At 37.9% G+C, this 13,298-nt stretch overlaps 1 long non-coding RNA gene across 2 annotated transcripts in view; it reads left to right on the top strand.

Annotated features, from left to right (window-relative positions):
• The window catches only part of LOC134298247 (uncharacterized), a 131,349-nt gene that overhangs the window by 85,928 nt on the left and 32,123 nt on the right, over positions 1–13,298 (top strand). Inside the window, exon 4 of one of the 2 annotated variants that reach the window (XR_010005219.1) lies at positions 208–398. The exons of the other annotated variant lie outside the window; for it this stretch is intronic. This is a non-coding gene — a long non-coding RNA (uncharacterized LOC134298247). Of the gene's footprint in view, positions 1–207; positions 399–13,298 lie in introns of those variants that run through there. 2 annotated transcript variants of the gene reach the window in all.

The following is a 13,298-nucleotide window of genomic DNA, read 5'->3' as shown; positions in this document are numbered from 1 at the left end:
CCCCTAAAAATTGTGGTGAGTTTTTTAAAAAAAAGTCTCTTTAATGCATTAGAAATGAAGAAACATTTAAATGCAGCAATCAGACTCATCATTAATCGTTGTATAGTCTTTTGGTATGAGGGTGCTGATTTGTATGTATAAGGAGACACTAAGTTGCCAAGTGAATCTAATCAGAACTATATGTTTGCTTTCCCCCAACAATTGTAGGATCTATTTTTCCTGCTGGATCTATTTCTTTCTGAATAGATCCAGCTTCCAGTTGGTTTCATCCAGAGCAAGTGATGTGTAATAAACTGTCAAAACATTAACAAGAAAAACTTCCTAATAGAAGCATCACATAGCAGCCAGAAGAAAAAATGAAAATTCCAGAGAGTGGAAAAGGAATAATCAGAGGGTCACAACAGGGTATAAGTCAACAGTTCCAGAAGCTCTCCATATTTCACAAGGATGAGACAGACCATCTTCAAATGGAGTGGTTGGATCCCCCCTCCCTCCATGACAAACAGACACATATATGTCAGTGCCATTCTGGCATTCACAAAAAGGATACAGACTAACACATGAAAATTGGAATGTGCTATATCCACCCCTTTCCCTTCTGTCATCACTCAACACCTGCAGAAAGTGACCATCTAAAGAGAAAAATCTCTGCTGAACTGAGGACTGAGTTGGAAGAGTCCTCATGGGTCATCCAGTCCAACTCCCTGCCAAGAAGCAGGAAATCGCATTCAAAGCATCCCTGACAGATGGCCATCCAGCCTCTGCTTAAAAGCCTCCAAAGAAGGAGCCTCCACTACACTCCGGGGCAGAGAGTTCCACTGCCAAACAACTCTCACAGTTAGGAAGTTCTTCCTAATGTTCAGGTAGAATCTCCTTTCCTATAGTTTGAAGCCATTGTTCTGCATCTTAGTCTCCAGGGCAGCAGAAAAAAAGCTTGCTCCCTCCTCCCTATGACTTCCCCTCACATATTTATGCATGGTTATCATGTCTCCTCTCAGCCTTCTCTTCCGCAGGCTAAACATGCCCAGCTCTTTAAGCCGCTCCTCATAGGTCTTGTTCTCCAGATCCTTGATCATTTTAGTCACCCTCCTCTGGACACATTCCAGCTTGTCAACATCTCCCTTCAGCTGTGGTGCCCAGAATTGGACACAGTATTCCAGGTGTGGTCTGACCAAGGCAGAATAGAGGGGGAGCATGACTTCCCTGGATCTAGACGCTATACTCCTATTGATGCAGGCCAAAATCCCATTGGCTTTTTTAGCTTCCACATCGCATGCTGGCTTATGTTTAACTTGTTGTCCACGAGGACTCCAAGGTTTTTTTCACACGTAGTGCTATCAAGCCAGGCATCCCCCATTTTGTATCTTTGCATTCCATTTTTTCTGCTGAAGTGGAGTATCTTGCATTTGTCCCTGTTGAACTTCATTTTGTTAGTTTCGGCCCATCTCTCTAGTCTGTCAAGATCGTTTTGAATTCTGCTCCTGTCTTCTGGAGTGTTAGCTATCCCTCCCAGTTTGGTGTTGTCTGCAAACTTGATGATTGTGCCTGCTAACCCTTCGTTTAAGTCGTTAATAAAGATGTTGAACAGAACCGAGCCCAGGACGGAACCCTGCAGCACTCCACTCGTGACTTCTTTCCAAGATAAAGAAGACACATTGGTGAGCACCCTTTGGGTTCGTTCACTTGGGTTCGTTCACTTAGCCAATTACAGATCCACCTAATTGTAGTTTTGTCTAGCCCACATTTTACTACCGGTAGTTTGTTTGCCAGAGGGTCGTGTTCTCTGATATATAGTGACCATATTATAGTGTTTTCTTGGCAAGACATATTCAAAACGAATTTGTTGTTTCCTTCCTTTGCAACTGAATGTGACTTGCCCAAGGTCACCCAATGTGTTTGTATGATTGAATAGTAATTTTGCTCTAGTCTCCTGGAGACCAACACGGAAACCACTATGCCACATTGGCTTTTCATACTACCACTTTATAAACACAGTGAGTGACCATGGCGGAAACAGAACCAGCTTGCTCTTATTCTCTGGTGTGTTGATTTTAATCTTTAATGTTGTTTTATCAATCTTGAAATGTTGGTAAACTGCAAACATAGTCCAATTCAGGTGTTAACAACAAAACATTTTAAAAGGCTATTTTCAGGGACACTTGGACAAAAATCCAATGGGCATCTTGCACAGCCAGCCTAAGAAGGCCTTGTACTTAGGAAAATGAACAAGGTGGTGCCTGCTTTGCCTATTTTTCATGAAGATAGCAATAGTCACCATCACCTAAGGGCAGGAGGCCAGGTTACAAGACACAGGACAACAAACATAATACAAGAAGCTATTCCTTATTATCTGCTTCCTGAGGAATCTGCTTCATACTGCCATGTTTAGAACTGAATCAGTTTGAGTTTCAGATTTAGATTTAAAAGAGAAATAGGGACAGAATCAGACTGGTGATACCAAACACCAGGTCTCTAGACCAGAGTTTCTCAAACTGTGCTCTTCTAGATGTTTTGGACTTCAGCTCCCACAGTTCCTAACAATTGGTGAACTGGCTGGGATTTCTGGTAGCTGAAGTCCAAAACACTTGGAGGAGCACAGTTTGAGAAACACTGTTCTAGACAATCTCTGTTGGTTTCACAAAAGCAAGAAAAGGAGTTCAGAGTGATTCCATGACTCATTTGTCAGGGCATCAAATAATAATACCCATTATCACTTTCTAAACCTATTGCTCCAGGATGGACCACATCAGTGTTTCTAAATTCCATCCCAGAGAGGTAGCACTGAAAGTTTTTGTGAGATCCAGTAGAACCATCAGCAAGATTACTAGAAGATTTCTGTTGTCAATAGCACTGAAAGATGCCAAGAGATCCAGCATAACCATCAGGAGATACTGGTGTAGGTCACCCACAAAAGCTTTGTTTTGTAACTAGGCATGAAATTAAACTGAAATCTAGCTAATATGCCCGCTCCAGGAGCCCAGATGCCATTTCCATACTAAAATTGCTTCACAGTTGTCATTATATGCCAGTGAAATAGTAAACATAGCATTTTTCCATTGAGCTGGAGGAACTGTTGACAGACATGGATTTATGTATACTTTTGGCTAGAGTGTTCGGTAGTCCAAAATTCTGGAAAATGTAGTCATAACAATGATGAACATTACAGATCAAAATGTAACATTTTGTTGGAAATTACTTTTGTCAATATTCACTGGAGCAAAGAAAACTTACAACATTAAAATGTTAAATACCTTTTTGGTATATGTAGTAACATCAGTAATTGCTTTAAAAAATTATGTTGGCTATGTTGCCTGAGGCTAATGGCAACTGCATTAGTTATGCTGTGTAAAGCTGATGAGAAGTGCAGGCAAATAATATCTCAACGGCTAAGAGTGACCCAACCCTGTTGTATGAAATGAAAACAAGTTTGAAGGACAAATGTGTATGTTTGTGTGTGAGAGAGAGACATAGAGAATTCGAATTCCCTTGCTTCCTGACAGCAGTTAAGGTGATGAATACTGAAAGACAGAACTCAATTTGAAGCTCAATATGCTTGAGGAGTAGAGAGCAGGGAGGAACAGAGATGGGAAACATCATGGAACATGTATTAGAAAATGCAAAGTTCAATGCTTCTATTTACATAAGAAGTAAATATCATTTTAACTCTTGTCCACAAGGTCAGAATTTAGTGGAGGAGAATAATGAACATCTTCAAAATTGCACTACTAAATGGAATATGACATTAATGAGACACTGTTTAATGCAATTCAACTCTGCTTTGATGGCCATTTTAATTGGGTTGCTGCAGCACTGAACAGTAAACCTGCTGACAACATCAGAAAGACATGGTTTTCACTGTGCAATGCCTCCTAAGATGTTAGTGAAGTCTAATCTGCATGTATAATGAATAAGTTGAGTCTCTCAGTATGGCCACCTTCCAGGAGGGATAATTTGCTTCAGCCTTTCAAAAGCACAAAGGGATTCATTATCAGGCCTGTGGCCAATGACCTGGTCTGTATTTTCCCCTGTTGGGAAGACATAGAAGAAGAACACAACTCATCAGTTTTGTTGGTTACCATTATTGTTCATGTGGCCATTGCTATCTTAATTGGTATCTTAATTGAAGGACTTTTGCATGTGAAATAAAAATGGGTCCTTTAGTAAAAGGCAAGACTACTGACTGTTATACATTCAATACTCTTTCCTAAGGTTGTAAAGGCACATCCACATTGTAACTCATTATTCCAATCTAACAGGTTCAGAAATGAGCAACAGATATCTTTCACTTGGAAAAACTAGTGAGATATTTCTGTCCATGTCACTTTGCATATGTGTATTTACTCAACTTGAGTAAATGAAACAAGTTAGAAGAAAGGATTGATCACTGAGTGCAACTATTATTACAATGAGTTCGATTATTAGAAGTTGCATATCTCCACTCACAATACCTATAGGATTTTTTAAATCCTGATGTGAATTGTCCAAAACACTGAGGTTGTGATTATCTAGTAGAAACAAAGAGCTCAGAGCTTGGAAACATTGTCCAGAGTTCTCCATCAGCTACCTACTTGCAGTAATTTCTTTTGACCTTATCCCACCCCTCACCCCAAACTATCATTCTTCCATTCATTAACCAGAAGATGCCTGGTAAAGTAGGTTATAATGATAACTATGGAATAATGCCATAATTGTGACTAACAATTGTAGCAATTGTCAATACGGAAAAACTACAGCTGCTATGAGTCTGAAACGACATGAGAACATACAACAACTGCCACAACAAACCTAGTTATTAATCTGTAATTATTATGTATATTAAATATTGACCATTACTTTTTAATGTTAACATAGAACAGCACCCTACTTTTAAGTTTAAAAAAAATTAAAATTCCTGTAATTGGTAAAAATGTTCAATTTCCTTAACAAATTAGAGTGAAACATTAATATGAAGGAAGCTGAGACAAATTGACAGTTAAGTTGTTTATGTTGCCGTCAAATTATAGAAATGTTGTTCTAAAATGGATTATGTACTACTGATTAATTTTCTTTAATTACTTCCACTTGTTGGAATGGGTCATCATTCATATGGGAAAGAAAAAGATATCATGTTGCAGAAAAGTTACTAGGTTTAGTCGCAACTCTTGACTTCTTTTTATCCATGAGTTAATTTTTCCAAGAATGCTTTACTCCATACTTTGATGGTGTACCAGGGATACCAGGATGTTTTTATTGTTCCTATTGTAAATCATCAATATATACTTGTACAATTCCCACCTTGGGTGCGCCATCAAGCCCTCCTTCCTTCACACTATATATGATATTAAGCTTTGAAAATCCACATCTATTAAGGCCTCATCATATCAATTTCATGCTGAATAATATAATTTGTATGTGTTCTTTATTTTTTAATTATATTGTGCTTTGTAATATTGGCATGACTGAATTATTTTGAAGAACCTTCTTTTTAATGTAGTATATATTGAATATTTTGCACTTACTTTGATGTCACAGAGAAATACAACAATATATAGTTCTACTATCTCGAAATGTCAATTGCAGAGGAAACAAACTGATGTGTTATATTATAGAGCAGCTACTACGATTTTATAAATAGGCATGAAGGCCACCATGGGCACGTAATGAGGGGACAATTTGCACATAATGTTTAATTCATATTAATGCATAATGCATGTGTTACTTTGTCATTATTTTTGTCTGTATAACAATGTTGTCCATACAGATATGTACATAGCAGGAAAAGGGTGCATTCTACTGTACTATTGTCTGAGCAATTTCCAGTGAGAGATCTTCTTAGTTAAAAAAAATGTAAAGCTGCAAGCCTAAATTTGCTTCCTTGGGAATTAGTCCTATTTAAATCAATTGATTTTATTTTTGCAAGACATGGAAAAGTTTGGTTGGCTACCTGTATGAGCTGAACAGAAGTTCTATGTAATTACAAAACTCAAACAGTCTGAAACCAAACTGTTTAGCCTGTTGGACAGAATCATAGAGTTGAAAGAGACCTCGTGGGCATCTAGTCCAACCCCCTGCCAAGAAGAAGGAAAATCTCATTTAAAGCATCCCCAACAGCCATCCAGCCTCTGTTTAAAAGCCTCCAAAGAAGGAGCCTCCATCACACTCCAGGACAGAGAGTTCCACTGCTGAACAGCTCTCACAGTGAGGAAGTTCTTCCTTATGTTCAGGTGGAATCTCCTTTCCTGTAGTTTAAAGCCATTGTTCCACGTCCTAGTCTCCAGGGCAGCAGAAAACAAGCTTCCTCCCTCCTCCCTATGATTTCCCCTCACATTAGTTCATCATGTCTCCTCTCAGCCTTCTCTTCTGAAAGTGGTATGCTTTCACAGAGCTGCCTTGGATGACCTCTCGAGGATTTTTCTAGGTCTTCCCAGCAATTCTATGATATGTTTCCACCAGAAATTGCCATAGACATGCCTGGGAGGATCCATTCAGCAATTCTATAGGTCATTCAGTGGAACTGTGTGATAACATCCAACATAAGTTGTTAATTGCAATAGGGCTCACTATTGTACACATGTTTCCTTTCTTCACAGTCAGTTCAGGAATGTTATCTCCAGCAAATATGAGGGCTGTACAGTAAAGTTTATAAAAGAGTGCAGAATTTTATGAGATGTTTAAGAGTGTGGCCCTATAGATGAAATCACTGTATGGTATGAATTAGCCAGGGGGGATCCCTTAATTTCTTTTGCAAAAAGTGGGGAGAGTGTGATCAAATTCCCAGAACTCTTCAAAAGTTGAATAGGAGAAAGAGTGAGCTATAATGACAATCATTATTGTCATTATAGTTCTGTTACAGATGTTGCTAACTCCCTTCCTCCCTTTCTCACTCTGAGTGAAGGCTTTGAAGTAACTGTTTATGTAATGTTTATGTTGTTATCTCTGTCCCTTAGAGACCCACATCTACCCTTGAGACAACATTGGAAAGAAGAGCTCCCAGAGAATACATTTTTCAATTATTTAGAATGAAACATGACAGATGTAAATAACCTGCCAGTTTCTTTCTTAAAATACAAGAATGAAAAATGCAAGCTGCATCCATTGTGATTTTCAGGGTCCTTTGGTATTTGGGTAATTTGATTTAAGAAGAAACAGCATTCGTAATATTTACATTCTGAAGATGTGTTTCTGGATTTCCTTACTTTTTTGCTACAATTAAAGTTCATTGTTCGCTATAGGCTAAGAGAGAAGGGAGATTTATAGCAGATATATGTGCAAATTTATCCAAAGGTAAGTTCAGTTGTGTTTGGTGAGGAATCACACCCTAGTATGTGTAAATACAATGTCATAGACATTTATCTGATTATATATGGAAGAGACTAAGCGGGAGGGGGGGAGCCATTCTTCTCTCCTTCATAAGACAAATCTAAAGCTCATCTCCTAAAGCTAGTTGGCAAAAAAAAATTCAGGAGATACATAAGAAAACAATTCTTCACAGAATGCATAAAACATTTATGGCATTAGCTGTCACAAGAAATCATGGCAGCTATTCAGTTTAGAGTGAAGACTGTGATGATTGCCATGTAAACTTTAAAGGGAGCTTAAATCATTTCATATGTACTTTCAGATTCAAATATGTGCAACATTTCTCATTCCCAACAAAGAAAAGCAGTAAAATCCATCATAGCTACCAAAGGTGGTTCCATACTACATAGCATTGTGATTTCACTTTAATTATTATGGAAGCATCCTATAAAAACCTAATGGTTGCTGTTTGGTAAGGCATGTGGGGTTTTCTGGATGACAACTCTAAATACTCATCTTTAAACTGCAAATCCCAGGGCCCATAGCAGGGGTCCCCAAACTAAGGCCTGGGGGCCGGATGCGGCCAAGGTCATTTACCTGCCCCCCGCCCTCAGTTTTATAATATATTTTATATCATTTTAAATAATATAATATATTGTATATACATATAATATTGATAATAATATTATAATGTTATACAATATAATACTAATAATAATACCATATAATAATTATTATTATATGTTGTCGAAGGCTTTCATGGCCGGGATCACAGTGTTGTTGTATGTCTTTCGGGTTGTATTCTCTCCTGACATTTCGCCCACATCTATGGCAGGCATCCTCAGAGGTTGTGAGGTATGGATAAACTAGGTAAGGAAAAAAAAGAATATATATCTGTGGAGAGTCCAGGGTGTGGCAAGAGTCCTTTGTCACTGGGAAGCCAGCAGTAATGTTTCAGTTAATCACCCTAATTAGCATTGGAAAGGTTTTGTCTCTTGCTGGGGGTATTATTATTAATTATTATTAATTATATGTTATATATTACATATAGTATTACAGTATAGTGGTATAGTTCAATATAGTAATGTATAATGCTAATATTGTGCTATGCTAATAATATAATATATTGTATGTACATACAGCTGCTCTGAGTCCCCTTCGGGGTAAGAAGGGTGGGATATAAATGTAGTAAATAAATGTAGTAAGTAAATAAATAAATAATGTTAGACTTAGGCTCACCCAAATTCTGAAATGACTTGAAGGCACACAACAACAACAACAACAACAACAACAACAACAACCCTAATTAACTTGACTATCTCATTGGCCAGTAGCAGGCCCACACTTTCCATTGAAATCCTGATAGGTTTATGTTGGTTAAGATTATTTTCATTTTAAAATATTGTATTGTTCTTTCATTGTTGTTGTTGTTTTGCACTACAAATAAGACATGTGCAGTGTGCATAGGAATTTGTTCGTTTTTTTTTTTCAAATGATAATTCGGCCCCTCAACAGTCTGAAGGATTGTAGACCAGCCCTTTGCTTTAAAAGTTTGAGGACCCCTGGCCCATAGCATATGTATTGGACTCTTAAAACTGAATGATAGTGGGTAAAATCTGAAAGATTCCTTAAAATACCAGACTGCTTTTTCCCTCGAAGAATCAGCAGCCATCAAAATCTTTGTAGACATTCACATAACTTGAGTAAAAAATTGTTTACTTCTGCACATTTCCATATCCTGAAGAAGGGGGGATTTTTTCCTGCCATCTGCACCAGCCATTCCAGTAATATGCAATGATTTATAATTTCTAATTCCATCACCCCTCTCCTTCTGTCCGGGGCATGATGATGAACGAGATGCAAATACAAAAGAAGGAAAAAGAAGGTTCTTGACTATAAATCTGTGTATACATAGAAAAATGAACATTATTTTGTGTATCACTTGTATAACATCCCATGGTGGTGAAAAAAAATGCCTCCTCTGTAAAAAAAATGTGATGCTTTCAGTTTGTTAAAAAACTAAAGTTTCCGCCAATTGCACAGAAAGTACGATATCTGCAAAACCATTATCATGCTCCATTGTGAAGCAAAGAACACAAACATATCAAGCACAGAAGTACCTGATTAGTGAGAAAGATCCAGAGAATCAATCTAGTGTTTCTAATTTATAGAAATCCATTCACACAATAGTTGTTATGACAGCTTCATGCGATTTGAGTACAGACCAAATTATGGGCAGCATAGTCAATAGCAGCTCACCGTCTTGAAGGGGAGACCAGTTCAACTACCTGAAATGGTCAAGAGCAACAAGAGGATAAGCAATATAGAAGGGGACATGAGGAAAGAGCGATGTAGTCAAGAGCTGCAAAAATACTGACTGGATTGTCATATCATTTTTTTAAAAAAATAACTAGAGTGTTTTTTCACAGCAGGGCTTTGGTTTTAACGAATATGTGGAAGAGGAAAACAGAAGGTTATAAACATGAGAAGATTTTTATTAGTATCTGAATGCATGGAATGCAAAAGGACAAAGTACTTACTGTGGGCCTCATTGCTGAGAATCAAAGTTGTCAAAATGGAAATAAAAACAGATATGGTTTCAAAATGCTGAACAACTGACAAAGAAAGTAGCTTCTGCATGGCCATATGGGTCACTGGACTTAACAGAAACAAATCCTTATCGGGTGTATCCTATGAGAATATTTTTATTTTTCCATTTAAGAAGATATTTCTCACTGATAGAGGAGATTTTCTTGCTTCCACAAAAACAAGTGGTTATCAATCCCCTCATCAGAGGCAATGGGCTTCTATATACTATCTGTTATTGTGGAGAAAGTGATGAGCAGCCAGGTACCCCTGTTCTGCTTGTGGGCTAAACTTTGGTCTCTTCCAGCATCACTGTTGCAAACAAGGATAATTCACATACCAGTATCAAAATGTTCAGGCACAATGTAAATTGCACTGTGACTAACCTACAGACAAAATGTTCCAGTGCAATCTAGCCAATGGGAGTTTCATTTTTAAGTTCCTTTAAAGCATTTAACTTAATTAGGCTAACTTTGAAGATTTGCTATGAATTTAGTAAAGTACCTGTCTATAGCAAGGTTGATATAATTGCATAACTAAGAAGTACTGTCAGAAGCTAAATACCTTCGGAGTAATCCATACATAGCCTATATAATTTTGGCATGTTTTAGTGAGGTTAGTTAGTCATGTTGACATAATGAGGGCAAGCCATAAAAAAACCCGTGATACTAAGATGTTGCACTTGCTCTAAATCTTACAAAGCCAAGGAAAATATTAGTAAATCAGAGGCTTTCTAGTAATTACAATGAATTATGATCATTTCAAAAGTGGGAAGGGTAATTCAGGTTTAAATTACTATCATTTGAATGAAGCTGAGTCCTCAGTGTTTCAGTGCTATTGAAGAGTACATAGGTTCATATAATCCCAACATGCAAAACTGTGTCCTCAGTGCAACAACACACATGCACATTGGATTTTTTTTTTTTTGGCTGAGTGTGTATTTCTTGTATCTTCATTGTGAATTATATAAATTTCAACATTCACCTTAAGGACTCACTTTCACTGAGGGCCCTTTCAACATTCACCTTAAGGAATCACTTTCACCGAGGGCCCTTCTACACAGGCCCTAAAATGCCGAAGGAACTGGGATAAAAGGTGTGTGTGTTTGTGTGTGCGTGTGGCTAAATAACATTTGCTAAAAATGCATGCTGGGTTGCATTACTGGCCAAAAAACATGTGTTAAAAATGTGTGCTTAAAATCCGATTTTGGCTGAAAAATGCACATATTTGCATGATTGTATATCCCTGCACTCAAGGAAAACATGTGACTTCATACCTATATGCTGGTGTGAACTGCTCCAGCACATGTCCGCATTTTATAATCCCGAATCAGCTGATGAGGGCTGTAAACAAATAGAGCCATAGACACACAGGTGGCTAAATGGAAGCACAATTGGAAAGCAATTCCTATGAAAACTCTCTACAACCATTCCTTTGTTCTGATGTTTATGAAATTAAAGTTTATATAGTGGGCACCAGCATGGAAGGCAAGTGACCCCAGAGGGAAATGGGGTTCATGATGGAAAAGGTAAAGGCAGCAGGAGGCTGAGGAGAGATAATGACAAAAAAATCTCCTTGTGTGCATATTCAGATATCTGCATCAGCTCTTACGAGGTCCAGCTCATCTTTGAGAATCAATTTAAAATATATAATAAAACTAAAATTCCACCAGATGTTCCCCATCCATCTTATGGATTTCTAAAATCCGATACAAATGCACATGTCAGGACAGCAGGGAAGCATTTACTGGACTGACAGCTCTATATTTAGACTTGCTTCCAGTACCGCAATTTTTTGCCCCACTTATTTGTCCCAGCTTATTAGGCTGTCTGGGAGCATCCTGAGTTTAAAGCAAAGGCTTAAAAAATGTTAAGTACTCTTCCACTTTTATCACAGATTAAAACTCCTTTCCTGTGTAGTTAGTTTTTGTTACTGGTCAGTTATTTGCATTTGACCCAAAAAGTATAAATAAAAAGTAAAAAAGCCAGACAATCATAAGATAAAGACTTTTCTGACTGACTTGATAAAAACCAATTACTTGAATAATTTAAGGGTTTAGAAAGAGCAATTCAGCTTCAATTTATGTTTTTGATATACCCTAGGTCACAGCTATGAAATGAAATACAGACCAGAATATCAAAGCCAACATTTTTGGTACTTTCAGTATCTGTAGGTGTGCCCTAGTTCTCACTGTTGGTGCTATTTTTACATTGTTTCATCCCACTTTCCCACAAAGGTGTGACAATGTGGGAAGTTTTATAACATTTTAGTGTTATTAAGAAAACACTTATAATCCTTATTTGCGTTCCAAGCAACCTGGCATTGCAGCTGATCGTCCATATCACAAAACGCCATATGCATCCAGTTTATGGTTTAGATTCACCCCTTCCCCCATGAAATCCCTGCCCCTAACTATCAATAGTTCCTTCCTGCTCCCAATGTTACTGTTACCTACCTTGATGTAATAGATCCCTTTCACTTCTATGCCAACAGTAACCTGATCTCAGGGGATGGGAGTCTCTCCCCTTCTCTCTCCCTCAAAACAAATTTGTTTTTCCTTTCACATTTATATTTGCCTTTCTGTTTTTGTTTTTTATGTGAGTACAGATGCATTGTATTATTAGTCAAGTAGACAGGGCTTTGTTTGTAACCCTCTCTGCAAATAGAACACGCCTCATGGCTCTATGTTTAGGCTTCCTTTGGTTAGTCTTCATGGAGCCAGAGGCGGTTCTACCACCAGGCAAACTAGGCATTTGCCTGTGGCGCCATGTTGTTGGGGGGGGCGCCATCGAGGCAACTCCTGTCTCCTGCGGCAGAAAGGAGCCTAGGAAGACAATATGGTTTTTGGGAAGCCTGTGAAGTAAGTATTGCTTATCTTACCTAACTTGGGTGAATTAATTTAATGCATACACACTTATTTAATTGAATGTTCATTTTCTACTGTTACTTTTTAATATATGGAGCTTGTTTTAATTCATAGGTGAGCCACTTTTGGCCCCATTTATGAGAAAGGAGGGAAATTGTTAAATAAGTCCTAGTACCTTCATTTATAAGTAGATTTTCCCAAGGATTAAAGTTTTAACACCTGTATGCAACTATTTAGTTTAGCAGAGATATAGAATCTACACTTTCTAATGGATGTGCAAGGCAGAGATGGCAGTAATGAATGTCCAGCACTTCTGGATAATGTCAGCTTGAGAAAATCTCACATACATTGTTAGAAATAGTTGTACTGATTCATACTACTGGGTCATCCAACTCAGCCTCCTCCTCCTCCTCCTCTGTAGGAAGTCTAGGAAGCAAGGCAAGTGGGGCTTCCTCCCTAGGGGCATCCTTGGTTGGGGGGTGTTAGTTGGCCCTGATTTCTTCCTGTCAGAGTGTTGTTTATTTAGGCTTTTCCTTAATTTCTCCTTATTATCCAACATTTTTGCCTA

The sequence above is a fragment of the Anolis carolinensis genome, chromosome 1 (genome assembly GCF_035594765.1).
Source record: "Anolis carolinensis isolate JA03-04 chromosome 1, rAnoCar3.1.pri, whole genome shotgun sequence".
NCBI lineage: Eukaryota > Metazoa > Chordata > Lepidosauria > Squamata > Dactyloidae > Anolis > Anolis carolinensis.
The sequence above is the reverse complement of the archived record's forward strand: the minus strand, read 5'-3'. Positions and strand labels throughout refer to the sequence as shown.